Raw genomic sequence first — 15014 nt, forward strand, 5'->3', positions numbered from 1 at the left:
TCTGGTACAATAGGCTGCACAGAAACAGATTTGTATAGACTTGTAGAAATAAATTCAACAGAGGCTGAAGGATCGATAAACATCAGGAGTTATGGCCTCGTCTGCATCGAGTCAGACAGAGCGTCAGGAAGCATTAGGTGCATTGAGATGTATGCCGGGGCCGAGTCAAAGAACGGATGCAAAGTAAAATATGATACAGTGCATTATGTGCCACATGTAAAAGTATAATTGATATGGATAAATAGAGTAATTGTTCATCCTAAAGAAATTGTGTTACAGCAGCCAGGGCACATACAAATGAGGGTAGGTTAGAATTAAAATAACTGAAAAGCCAAATGATATAAAATTACTCAAATTGAACAAATAAAAAACTGAGAGTAGTCAAGCAAAAAAGTACCTAACATGAATCTGACATGAATTAAATGCACACAGTACAAATGTACAATGATTGAGCTGGTTTCAGAGTTACTGTATGTGAGCAAACAATAGATCCTTAGATCCATCTATTGATCTGTTTAATGAAGAATTAAAGCTAAAAGGAAAAGATGACGGAAATATAAAAGGATAAGGAAAGGGAAGAGGGAATGAAGATGAAGGTCTTCTCAATCGGATATGGAAAATGGAAGTAAATCACATCTAAAATGATCAAACAGATGTGACTGCCCAGGCTGTAGGTTCGTTTCAACATCGCGGGAAGACACGCATGTTAAGTGAGGGTCAAACAGGGTTTGAGCGTCAAGCGCTTCGTTTCAGTGGTTTTTATGCTCCAGTTTTGCATCAGTTTCTAGCAGAAATGTCTTTTTTATGTAAAGGAAAAGCAGAATTCAGTCGGCAGGTAACAATTCAAAATATGTGGTGTTATAATGCAGAGAGGCTCTCAGGCAGGCGGTTTGTGAAGAACAGAAGTCATCTGCTACTTTCGTGTTGTAACAGAGGGGACCTGTCTCCGCCGTCCCTCCTGAAATCTACGCCTATGTTTAACGCTGTTGTTGTGTTTTCCACTGTTCAGCTGACACATCTCTTTGAACATTTAAAACGAAAGCTTCACTAATTCTGTTTTATAGTAATTTTCTTTACAGCTGCAAGGATTAATCAACCAATTGTCAATTATCAAATTAATCAGCAATTATTTCACTATGCAATTAATCACTGAATAATTTTCTAGGAAGAATAAAGTCATAAATCTTTAATTCCAGCCTGGTAAATGTGAATATTTTCTGATTTCTTTACTCCTATTTGACTGTAAGTGGAACATTCTTTTGGATGTTGGGAAAGCAACATATTTGAGGACATCGTCTTTTAGAACAGTGATCAACACATTTTCTGACATTTTATAGACAACCAGTAGATTAATTAAGAAGATAAATGTATGAATATATTACATTAGGGCTACAGGTGACATATTTACATTGGTAATCTGTACAACAGAACGGAAAATATGAACACAAAATGTTGATGACAATGTAAAACAATTCCAACTAAGGCTAAGAAATGCTGATATTAAATGATCACCCTACCCCAAAAACATGCACTAAACAAACTAGTATTGAGGGACTTGTAACTAATACCCATTTTTGCAAATGTTCTTGAAGGGAAACTTACCTTAAGATGAATATTTAAGTGACAAGTGACAAAGAAATAATGGTGATGTTTAGAATGCAGTGCTATAAATGAGCACAGTGTGATATGCAAAGGAGCATGATGGGAAACTATCTTGTACTCTTCCTCTATCTGTCGACAAGCAGCAGAGTGGAAATCTCGCCCAGATATGAGGGGATATCTCTCCTGATTAAAATGATATTAACTTTTCATAACCTAATGTTCTAAAATGAAGTTTGCTAAAAACGAATTGCTGGCACCTACCTGTGAGCGAGTTCTCCCCCTTTTTTGTCACACTCGGCTGGAATACATTATCCCCAATATTAGGAGAGAACATACCTGTAACAGGTTAATGACCTCACACTTTCCACACCATTTCACTTAGCGGGCCATAGCCAGGAAAAGCTAAACGCTTCACTCCCACTTCACTAAATTATGAATTAGCCAAAAGGTGAGGCGATTAAAGATTCAACGTTTTGCAGTTCGACCAATGGGCGGTCTCCTCGTTGAGCTCGGGTGTGATATCTTCAACCATTAGCTGAAAACTGTCTTGATATCCATCACGGAGGATATAAATATTGGAAGAGGAGAACAAATAATCCAGAAATTACCAATCAAAGAGTTTGCAACCTCAGAGAAATTACTCGCTGTAGTATAAATAAAATCAACACAGTCTTCATCTGTACACATTAATAAATAACTCACACATTGGAAAGCATGAAGGCTGTTGAAATATTCCAACAGCTTTTCATTTTTATCATGTAACCGAGCCTGATTTTGATATAATACAATGTTCAAACCACAGTTATCAACCTTAACGAGCATTTCCTTAACACGTTGCCATGAATTTTCACAAATCGACATGTAAACAACGGCATTTCCAAACACCTACAGTGGTCTCGGCATGTCAGACTCCCTCAGCCTCAGCCTCTCCGTAACGAGTGCTGACAGGTCACATGGCACAAACTGTGATGTCTGAATAATTTGAACAAATGCTAAATCATTGCAAAGCAGCCAGAGAGATCAGCGACGTGAAAGTGAAGCGTTTGCGCTTCCCCAAGGCTCAGTGGCATCTGTTCTACATGTGTGCAGCAGCAACATCCATGTTTCACCAATTAATTGTGCTTGTATTAGAGTAAATATTTGACTTTGAAGCGCTAAAGCGTTAATTGGGGTCCTTTATTACTGCAAAGAAATCCATGCGTCAATACTCCACCACAAAATGGGAGTTATTTAATGGGAAACCCTTTAAATGATCTATGCAAAAGTCCTATTAAATGTCAATGAATTTTAACTTGTAGCAGTGAGCCTACGTTTCAGAATCTCCCAGCCTTTGAGTCCTGGAGTCGTAAAAAAGCGTTTGTTCTGAGCACAAATCAGCGGAATAAGACAGGCTGATGTCTCTCCTTAATTCTGTAAATTGGAGGGTTGTGAGTCCAATTACGGTCTGATGGTTCAGCTCGAGGCCACCAGGGAGAGCTGTGCTTGTTTCTCAGAGCCACTGGAACAAACCACCCTAACAGCTTTTGCCTTACCACAAAGAAAGTGGTATTAATTACCACTCCAGTCTTTTTTTTATTGGCTTTGTTGATGTTTAAACACAGTAAAAGAGGTGTTGTGTAACAGCCCTGTCTGAAAAAGCAAGTTCAGATGCAGCTTTTAAAATGACTTGTTTTTTAAATGAGGTTCTGACTGTCCCTCCACATCAGGAGGATATAGATCTCGTCTTGCTGCAATTATGATGGCGGGACTTGTTCTCTTTTAACCTGGCGAAGAAATTATGTACATGAAACCTCTGCAGGATGTGAGGTTGTTGGGGTCTGTTGCTTCTACTGGCCATTAACTGGGGATTAGTGCTGGTGGGGCACACATCCCTTTGAAGAGGTAATTCCTCACACTTCCTTGCTATAGAAAATCAGGAAGCAATCATAGTAGAAACCATGCAGATGGTCCAGACAAGGAAGCCTGTGACAATTTTGGCTCACAATTAAGACTTGGAGCAGTTGTAGCGGCTGCCATTGTGAAAACTTAGCACATCAGAAAATTCAAGGGGACATCAGAATTAGCGGGAAGCGCTCCCAGCCCTGTCATGCAATCAAGCTTAAAAGTGAAGAGGGGTAAGGGGTAACGGCGACATCAGATGTTTCTGGGAGTTTTTCTTAATAGTAAAAGTGTTTACAAGCTTGTGGACTCACTTCACAGTTTCCCATATTTCTGTCAGCACAGTATATCCAAGCATGAGCGAAGGCTGTGAGACTATAAAAAATGCCGGAGGGGAGATCAACATGATGTCACACAGAGAGGCTCAAAGAAGTTAAGAATATATGTTAGTGAGAGTAATGACGGGGCATGAATCACTGTGCTGCTGCTGGAAAGAAGAGAAAGTCGCGAGTGCTGTATGTTGGAGCACACTGACCTCTACAGGGACAAAGGGTGACTAGACGAATACTGTAACTCCACTGGGAGTCTGAGGTTCTGCTCACATTCCCTTTTCAAACAGAAGGAAGGCCATCTGTATATTTGAATTTTACAAGATCTTTCTCAGTGATTCCCAAGTAGAAACACTTTTAGAAACGTTTAGTGTGTTTAGTTTTTACATGTGTCTCTGGTTTCCTCTGGTGGTCTCTCTGGTAAATTGTTAGCATGTCGCCCGAGCCAGCCAGACTGTGTTGTATATAGAACTGGGGGTTTGTCACTCTCTCAAAGCTGTTTCTGTATTTTGGTTCTCAAATCACTGACTTTGTAAAACCAGGGGCCACTTTTACGTGAAAAGCTAAATTGAAGGTTGGAGATTGCGCTTGTATTTAAAGTTTGCACGTAAACTGGGAGTTTGAAGGCAGTTTTGAGGGCTGCAGTTGTGCTGTGGGGCTCACAGTGGGTGTTTACTCTGCTCAGTTTGACGTGCAAGTCAAAACACAAACATATGAATTATCTTTCTTTATGAGGTGCAATTCTGCCTTTAAAGAGCTCGCTTTGGCTTCTCCCAGTGAGGAGTCTATAAAGGCAGTCACTTGGCCCATATTGTATGTTCTATCTTTCTTTTCATCATGCTATTTTAACGATTTCTCTAAAAAATGTCAAATCAACTGTACTTTCACTCAATATTTAATCATTGTTTTGTATTTTCTGGTTGTTTCTCTGCTGTGCTGCTCCCAAAAAACTGAAACTTAATGCCAATAAAGTAACTCCGAAAGAGATGTAACCAAGACAACCCTTTGGAATACTCCAAAACAAACAAGAAAAATAATTTTAAATGTTTATACAGCAGAACATATTCAAGTTTTATTAGCTGTTTTATTTGATTACTCGTTCACATACAGAAACCAGAACAAAGGTAAATTTTTTTATGTCCATACTTGCTGCACATTGTAAATTATATTACATTGCATAAGTAAATCCTTTACTTATACATTATTACACATATCACATACTGTATATACAACAAAAGTATTTTGATTATGTAATAATTGATCATCTTGAATCATTATACATAATAGAATTTGCATGCAAGTGACATTAAATTAAAAACAAAATTAATTATTTCAGCTCTGTAAGTATGGCACATGTAAAACTATCGCACATGAAATAGTATAAATGTGAGAGACCATATTGAACTTAATGATAAAGACAGGGCTGCAATTATGGATTCATTTTCATTTATCAATTACTCTGCTGGTTATTTTCACGATTAACTGTTTAGTCTGTAAAGTCGTTGTGAACCGGGCTCATCACAATTTTCCAGAGACGTCTTTAAATCACTTTCTTTTGTCAAACCAACAGTCCAAAACCCAAAGACTCTTCATTTAGAATTATAAATGACAAAGAAAAGCGCAAATCCTCGCATTTAAGAAGCTGTAACAATTAATCAATGATCAAAACAGGTGACAACTCATTTTATTTCAATTCAATCCATAGTCTTATTTTTTAGCCTTTCTTGAAATCATTTCTGGACTGTCAGTTACTGACCAGGATGCTAGCCTCATGTACAGTCTGCTCTTGTATAAGTTGATACATTAATCTTCGATTTGGATTAAATTTATATAATTCAAAGTAATTATAAATCTTGCTCTGCATTAGTCTTTATAGCATTATTGTTGCACTATGTCTAGTATAAGCTACTGGTTGCCTGAAAGACCTTCAGGATCAATAAAGTGACTCACTGCCTGTGAGATCAGTAAATAATCATTTGTGTGTTTGCGCTGAAATTCAACTTGGCTCCAGTCATCACAATCACATCATGTTATCTTTCTTTTTAGCTGAACGTCAGCGATGTTACCCAGCAGGAGGGGCCCTCAGAGCCACGGTCGCAGCTCCCTCTGCTTCGAGCTCGCTGCCATCAGATAATCGGGTACTGGGTTACACGTCCGTCTGCCAGAGGTTTTGATTAGCAGCATCTGTGTGAGCAACTGGTCATTTACGAGCCATGTGAGAGGCCCAAGCTGCCCGTGGGTACTGACTGACACTTTGTCTGGATTTTTTTATGAAGCAATTTAACCACAAATCTCCTAATTTAGTGTATGTGCTGCATGAAAATAATGTCACAGCAAATCAATTTCAAAGAAATTGATTAATTTTTGACAAAGCTGACATTTGTTCCAAGTTTCAGACTAATCCTGATGACGTAAAACTGGATAAGTGTGTCTCTAAGTCAGAGTTTATTTAACCAGAATTCCCAAAAGCTAAATACAAGAAACTAGGTGTTCCATCGTCTTCAAAGCTGAGTTCCTGCCCTTTGGAAAAGTAAAGAGAGGTGTGCCTCTCCCCTCGCGGGGGCCTCCTTCCTGCGCAAACTGAAAAAGGACCAAGGTTGCTGAGAGAGGAGGGAAAGGGGCGCAAGGGCAGCTGAAGCTCTGGTGATGGAGTGAGTAAGCAATTTAGTTGGTGGTTTGATGCCTCGCTCCTTCTGTCAAAATGCAGAAGTGTCCTTGAGCAAGAGACTGAGCCACAAATTGCTCTAGATGAGTGTGCAGAAATTTGAAGAGTGCAAGTCATTTAACAGTTCACCCTTCTTATCTGTAGTGCTATATATCTATCGAGATTGTTTTTTAGAGTTGCTGTGTCTTGGCGTTATCAGCCAAAGAGACGTGCTGTACCTTCTCATGAAAATAATGCAACAAGATGATACTCGTGTCTCCTGAAATCATGACCTGGTTACTCAAGACAATCCACAGACCTTGATGTGATCAGATAAATGTGGGAGCTAATTTATTTCTACCAAACTACACTCGCCACCGCACGGAAGGAAAAGTGCAACCGCTCACGGACAAGAGGCTTGTGCTCATGACAGCGATTGATTTAAACATTAATGGCTTCCTCCTCTACTGAGCTGTAATGACATTTAGCTCACTTAGCTTGTCTCTCGTCCACAAGTAGATGCATTCTTACATGTACTTCTGCATGGTGATACGATGGGTTTCGGTAACAAAGAAAATAGTTCCTGCATGAAACTACTCACAGCTGTCGGTGAATTATCTTGAGTATTGAGGTCATGATTTCTGGAAAGACACACTGCAGTTACGTTTTCCAAATGTGTTTTCTGTTTGGCATTTGAGCAATAGCTTTTAGCTTTTTTGTGGATCTCCAAATGAACCAATAACCTAGCAGCCCTGGAACCCAAACTCTTTTTAAGTGCATATTTAGTGTAACAACAAGATCATACATTGTCAGTCATGAGAAGAGAAGCTTCAGTCCAATCAGCTGCTGCTCGTCTGTCATCGGGCATTAATGAAGGGTCTCGGCCTCACCACCTGTTCTGCATGTTCTAGTGCCACACAGATGTTTGTGTAGCTGCAGGCGATGTTGCTGTGAGGCCAGCAGTGGTTGTCCTGTGCGGTATGTGCAGCACCCGTTCAGTTTGTCCTGCCTGACTAAAAATAATAATATAAGTCTTCTCTGTTCTTTGTTTAAAAGTATGTGCACCTGAACCTGTCCTCGCCAGGACATGCAGGTGCACAGCAACAAAAAACAGCATTTTTCTGTAGTGCCCTTCAAAGGCAGGTAGCAATGACTGTTTTCAGGCTGACTGAGAAACTGTATAACACTTTGAAAGGCTGTAATGCTTTCATATTTTTAAGGTTAATTTTGAGGTTTACCAAAAAGGGGACATAGCCATAGAAACCACAACTGCACTAGGCTATTGCATCGTCTTCTGATAGCTACCAAGATCTTTCAAGGTACTTAACCTTAGCAGGAGTTAAGCTCAGTATATCCATCACAATTGGATTTCTGCCTCATGTAGTTGTGCGGAATAACTAACTGAATTGCAAAGATGTCAGTTAATCAATATGGATAATTTTCTTTCGCAAATATCAGTTAGGGAGAAATCAAGTAAATTTGGCTTCAGTTTAAGTTCAGGTTAGTCTTGGTTATATCACGACAGAGTCCAAAACATGCCACAACAGAGAAGCAGAGGTGTTTATTGCATGTACAAAAGTATTTTGGTTGTATTAAATGCAAATAAGTAGCTTCAGTTATTGGTAGTCTGTCATTCAAATTAGTAAAACCACAAGGACAATAAGAAGCAACCGCGCTAAATGGGTGAAATCACAGATAATACGACAGGCTGAGAGGATTTTCCCTTTCAGCTTCAGTTTCCCTCCTCATGCACTGATTCACTTTGCAACATGCTCAACTGGCCATAAAGCAGCTGGCAAGGGCCGACTAGTGCCAACGGTGCAGCACACACCACAACAGCTAGGGCTACAGACGCTCACCGACGGTCCTGACATCGATCGTCAGCCTTGTGTGTCAGGGCCCGTAGGGTTCAGTGTCCTGCCCAAGCAAATTGGGATAATGGAGCCTCAATTTACACTTCTAGATTATATTTATGCCATGCTGGACAGCAGAACAAAACCAGAATGTAATAACTACAAAGCCGAAAGAAATGGGTCTTAACTCTTTGTCTGTTTAGAAAAGTATAACAAAGGGACATAGCAGCAATTGTGGTTGTATGAAGGTTTTCTATTTCATATACTACAAATCCTATAAGAAATTCTTTTGTATTAAACTATTGTACTGTATTCCAGCTTGATTTACACACTGGTAGAGACAGAACCACTTCTTGGGATGGGAACAATGTGGGCACATAATTTATGTGCCCTTTTGGGAATAGACCTCATTTTTTTGATAAGAATCTTGCAATAAGAGAAGGTAAATGTTAGCTTGTTAGACGCTGTGGCCTCTTTATATAACATGTTTTTCTCTGAGGGGAATTCTACCCATACTTTTATCTGCACCCACAATCCGTATAAGACCACAGCTTTGTGCACTAGAAATAGAGCAGCTCTGTGTGCAAGAAATGGCTGAGGTGCAAAGGTATGAAAATATTCTCTTCCTGCTGCTGCAATCAAAGAGAGTGAGTGGCTGCTGTGGAAAGGGCTGACTTGTTTTTCTGCAGTGTATACTCTTCTCATGGTTTTATAAGATGTATATTTAGAGATGGCAGCGATAATAACAAGACAAAAGACAGAGGGAGAAGAAAACCGTAAAGGATTTAATCGTCTGTCTGTTGTGTATATATATATATATATATATATATATATATATATATATATATATATATATATATATATATATATATGGATGCACCGTTGGACTGAATTTGACTGAAAGTGTTAGAAATACCTCTGGCTGGCGGTTTGAATTCTTTTCATCATCACATACAACTATTTAAAGGTGCAAATGGTGACTGTTTTTGTTCAAAACAAAAATAATTAACAAAAATTATCAACAGAATGTGAAGAAATTCCAGTTTTGACGTTATGGAGACATCTATGTTTTATGTGCAGAGATATCTACTAAAGTAAGCATGCTAACCAGCTAACCCAAATCTGTCCTTATCTCCTACCACTTTTTACCTCAAGAGTGGCAGTCTGATAGTATAGGTCAGGCCTCCAGAGGGGGGTGACCTCCCGCTCCTCCTTCACTTAACAAGTCTCCTGTCCCTGCTTTGTCTTGGTCATCCCTAGAGTCAGTGTCCTAGTTGGGGTTGCTATGTATTGCCCTGGTACTGTATTCCCTGTCGTCATACTTGTGTCTACTGAAGCTTGGAAGCTTGTTCAGTCCCATTAAGGTAGTGTTCACTGGAAGACTTATGCCTTGCCGTCTCACCCGGCTCATGTTCTGGTGCCCATTCTGCCAGAACTCCCCGCTCCTCTTCCAGGTAGTCTAAAGCTGCTGAGCTAGAGGTCTAAATGACGCCAACTCTCCCCTGGTGCTCTGAACTCTGAGTAAGGGCAGAGTGAGCAATTCAGACCGTTAGCTACACAGCTAACTAGCTGCAGATCTGTAGTGAGCAGCAGTTAGCAGTTACGCTGGTGATTTGCTGCCCCCTATTTTGTTATGGGCATAGATTTGACAGGTGGCCACTTAATACAGTCAAAATGGTATTATGAGACAGGTCTGACCACGCTAGCATGCTAATGTTAGTTAACACCACTGCAACACAACGAAAGTTTTTCTAATGACAGTTCTGGCCATATATTACAAATGTTGAGCGCTGACTTGACCAATGACTATATGATCCTCTTTTATGTGCAACACACTGGCCTACTGCGGCATGGCACACAGTATAGGGGTGCATTTATTGTTATTTTTAGCACTGTGGTTTGTGGTCAAATGTGGCTAAAATCGTATTATTAATACAGCCCATAGCTCTATTTTTATCACTGACCTATATTAGAATTATCACAGTATAATAATGTTTGCTATGACAACTCCAAATCCTGAATGCCACAATGGGGCGCGACAGTCTGTAATTATTGTTCCACTTATACTGAAAATAAATGGTCTCCGTTCCTCGGTTGGTGGTGCATGATACGCTATGAGTAATACAAATGATTCTTTGGGTCTGCAGCTTCTCCAAAGTGAGGGAAAAAGGTGGGAATAAAAGCCCATAATTTGGATTTTTGGAATGGCTGCGGTTCAGTTTCTCCACCATCATTTCCTGCTTGTAAAAATGGATACTTCCGGCGGTGATTCTGGTCTACTGGCAGACATGTTTTACTTTACTGGATCCTTTAATCTGTGGCAACCACGCAACAGCGTCACATGGTCGGTGCTCTCATGGCATCTGTTACGTCAAAAAAAGCAAAGGCCTGTTATTACACAGTTGAGGCTTGAGATTAATCTATAATTGGTAAATGCATCAACATCAAATTGGTAAATGCTCCTTCTGCTCCTTTTAGCCCTAAACTGTAATGCCTGTTTTATTGTGACTAATAGTGGCAGTAGAAAGGCACTTACTCTGTATTTGGAGCGGAGCCAGCAGAGTGGGACAAATGGAGCGACCCATTCAGTACTTCTGAATATTTTTAAAGACCTCTTCGCTCTGGCTTGCTGCTGACACAAAAGGAGGTATTGATGTAAGGGAAGACTGAAGCTTTGTGTCATGCCCACCAGATCTGGCAGTGGAAACACTTCTTTCACAGACTTTAATTTAACATGCAAATGGTGGCACGTCTTGTTACTCAAGAAACCTACAGTAAGGCTCATTGTATTTGAGCTACACTGTACTTTCATAACAGACAGGAATTCCTAGAATTTATTCGTTTTTTACATGATTTAAACTAAGTTTAAGCGGAAAAATTCAACTTGTTTTCTTTTTGATTCTGGTATATAGGACCAGCCTAATGGAATGTAGAAAATCTTAAATGGTCTGCGTTTCTTTTGTAACGGCAGTAATACATTTTCTAGCTTTGAATCCTCTCAGGAAGGACTGTGTGTTGAACTCTACGTATCACGATTGTATTTGCGCAAAAAAAATAAATAAATAAGGGAGAAACGGTAAGTAAATATAGGAATGACACCTATTCACTGAGAATCAGAGCTGTCCATTGTTGTCTTGTTTATTTTGCACCACCTGCTGACCTAACCCCAAGTGTTTGCTCAAACTCTCCCCTCTCCCACAAAGCCATTGTTTGTTCTGCAGGAGGCTGACTGAAGCTAAATGTCATGCTAGATGGCTAAAACCAAGGAATATCCATGGCATTTCAAGCCAGGATGGATATCTAAATTTAGAGCGGGAGTAATGCTTTATGTTTTCTTGTGGGTAGAGGAGTTGGCAGTGCTGCACATACACTGAGCTCATAATCGAAATGATAAAGGGTGTTCCAGTGAAAACAAATGCAGCCAAGAGAACCCCAAGTAGGGAAGTCCAAGATTGCACAGTATTCCACTAGAAAATTCCTGGTGTTTATCACATGTCACATGGTGCTATGGTGCTCTCACAGTTCCACTCTTGAGATGATTAGAGCATCATCAAAATTCAAACATAAACTGAGATTGAGTTTACACTTCAATTTTCTTGAGGATTGATATATTTTTAAATAAGTTAGATTGGTTTTAGCAGCACATTTTTGCCTTACCGAAAACATCGAAACCTTATTGTATGGATAACATTTGGCTGCTGCATTTTTTATTTTTTTAAGCTACCACAGTCATCACAATTATTGTTATTTCGTGTCTTTAAACATTTTGGTGGCTACGATGGTCAGACAGCTTGAGCCCTCTGCCCACGTCTCAGTGGCACTCTTAACATGTTTTGCTGGATCTAAATCCAGAGAAGATTGGTGTCCATTTCCGTCCTGTCAATGGCTTTTACGGCGTGGTCAGCCACAAGGGAGAGCTCAAAAAACAAAAACAACACAAAACAAGTTGCGATGTGTGCCATGTTACAAAGAACTGTTAAAAGGTTTCTCAATAGTTCGGTGAATCATGATTTTAAAAAAAGAAAAAATGAATATCTCCAGAGTATATTTAATAATTGTGATTTCAAAAGCCTTCTGTGTCACAATGGAACAGTTGCTGACTTCCTGCTGGAAGATGAATGGACATAGATAAAGAAGACAGTGATGGAGGTTGATAAGTTTATTCTGTGTGTGCAGGAAGCCAGTTTTCATTCTCATTTCTGCACTGCTTTTAGCCGTGTTGACAGCAAACACATCAGTGCAGCTGTGGCAGGGAAACTTAACCACATCAGATCTTTGATGTCTGTCTATGGTAGTATATGTGCAGAAAAAAACTCATAAATCCCCAGGTTACCGTTTCCTGTTTAAGCTCAAAATTAGAAAAATGTCTGGCTTTAATAACAGCGAGACAGCTCACGTGACTTTTGATCCCATGTCAATAAATGGCTGCCAAAAAACAGGTTTTATTGCCAGCCTTTTATTTGAAGCAGCATGATATTAGCCAAGAAGTGCTTCCTATGCAACACAGCGCTTTATGCAACTTCTGCTGATACACTGGAAAAAAAGCCTGTATGGATTGTATGTATAGTCCGGAAATGGTCAAAGATGAGAGAAAACTCAATAATGGTGACATTTCCAATACACTGGTTTTATATGACTGATGAAAACTGTTTAATTTGTCTCCTCATCACTCATCAGCTGCATACAGTGAGCTTTGTGCATTGAAATTCTGCGCCCGCGCCTCGCACAGTCACTCATTATCACATGCAACAACCTGAGTTTTATGAATTGCATTCCTCAGTGTGAGATAATTTACCGTGTATTTAGATTTATGTCTCCTCCTCAACCATCATTATCGTCTGCAACAGCACGAGTTTTATGCCTAGCTCCTAGACACATCTGAATTGACTCAATTCTGTGTCTGTTTATCACAGATAATGCAGCATGGCATCGTTCAGATCCTCTGCCCGGGCTCTTTTGCATATTTCAAACCCCTCATGGTTGATGTGGCAGGGCACCATATAACAGAGTAGGAGGGTGGGGTTACCTAAGTGCCCTCATTTTACTGCAGAGGGGGGGTGGGAAGGCTTTAATTCAGTGGAAAGTGGTTATTCTATATTTGCTCCAACCATATGGTTACTCCACCCTCCACACGTCCCACATAAAGCCACTCCAATATAAGAGTTTATAAACGCTGAATCTCTCCTCATTAGACTGAGACGCTGCAGACCTGGTAACACTTTTCATTAAAAACAGAACAGCCAGCCCCAAACTAACCAGATAATGATCTGTTGATATGAGTAAATGTACTCAGGATTACTGATGTGGCTTTGCTGTGCAGTGTGTGAGAGCTCAGACGCTTGAATTCGCAAGTATTTAGATAAAAAGTTGCTTCTTGTGTAGAAGAGACTGAACGAGGCAGAAAGAGAATATGAAGGACAGCTTTCCTGCATGTCTGTAACCGGGTGGGGTCAGGTGGACGAAAATGACTTGGACCACATTATATGTAAAGCTGAGGTAATTACTAGGTTTGCAGACTTAAATAGCCAGGCCCGCAGTGGTAAACACACTGGAAGTCAAGGCAGCCTCCACAGCCTCCCTCCTTCTTGCCTCCTCAGAGACAAACTACTCAGTGTGCAGAAAGCTTAAACATTTGGTTTAGGTAGAGCCAAAGACGGCAGGTACACTTCAATTAACCACTCTAACGAAACGTAAGGAGGTTTTGGAAACCAGTGAGTGGCTTTGTTTCACAAGTGTTTGTTTATTCTATATATAGAGTTCTTTATTGCATAAAGCACAAAACAGCTCAACAAATACAAGTGAATCCACCGATGTCGAAGTCTTACTAGTAATGGAGCAAATGACAAGAAGAGCTTTATGCCACTATACCCTATCAAAAGTGCCTGTCACGTGGTCTTATAGCTTCGGAAACCCCTTCAACCCACACATTTCCCACGTCAAACTGAAAGTAGGGCTTTTGCTTTCCAATGTGGTTGGACAGCATTCTATACACTTCCTTGTAGCCCAACCACAACTGCCTTTTTCAATTTTTATTCTGTTTTTAGACATGTTAGCAGAGTAGTTTCATTCAGTTGTTCTACCACTTAGGTCCAGATTAAAACGCCTCAACATCTATTGGAATTGCTATGAATTTTGGTACAGATATCTCTGGTGCACAAGGGTTAAATCCCACTGACTTTGTGATGGCCTGACTTTTGTGGTTTCGCATTACTATCATGTGAACTGCGACGATATTTGGCACATACATTCATGTTCCCCCCAGGATAAATGAAAACTCAACACTCTTCATCTTCTGCCAAAATCTTATCAGTTTGAATAAATTCAATGAAAGTTTGTTTTATGACCAAATAACCACAGTGTGACCATGGTTAACAATCAACCCACTAAACATTATCATGATAGCATTGTCAATCTGAGCATGTTAGCATGCTGATGTTAGCACTTGCCTCACAGAGCTGCTAGCTGGCAGTGGACTCTTGGAGATGTTGACGCAACTGTGGTAATTTCTGAGGCCAGAGTTTGTCGTGTTGTCAAGCAAATAATCTGTGAATGCTCTTTCAGTGTCGGTGGGTGAACTTGTGCCCACCGTTCCTGTTTGCCAATGTAATGTTCCAACTTTTTGAACACAACACCAGCAAACACAGACTGTAGTTAAACACGCAGACATCCACTAAAGTCTGAAGGGAGATACTCCATTAAAAGCTTTGT

The 15014-nt window shown here is 40.0% G+C and overlaps 1 protein-coding gene and 1 long non-coding RNA gene across 3 annotated transcripts in view; one reads left to right on the forward strand and one right to left on the reverse strand.

Moving 5' to 3' along the window:
* Positions 1 to 15014, forward strand: part of LOC119009604 (cadherin-related family member 1) — a 110337-nt gene that overhangs the window by 63074 nt on the left and 32249 nt on the right. The gene's annotated exons all lie outside the window — the stretch shown is intronic.
* On the reverse strand, positions 9267 to 13312 carry LOC119009608. Its single transcript, XR_005071771.1, has 3 exons — positions 11406 to 13312; positions 10843 to 10935; positions 9267 to 10669 (listed from the first exon to the last, which is right to left on the reverse strand). It is a non-coding gene; the product is annotated as an uncharacterized LOC119009608 (long non-coding RNA).

The sequence above is a fragment of the Acanthopagrus latus genome, chromosome 20 (assembly GCF_904848185.1).
Source record: "Acanthopagrus latus isolate v.2019 chromosome 20, fAcaLat1.1, whole genome shotgun sequence".
In the NCBI taxonomy this organism is placed as follows: Eukaryota; Metazoa; Chordata; class Actinopteri; order Spariformes; family Sparidae; genus Acanthopagrus; species Acanthopagrus latus.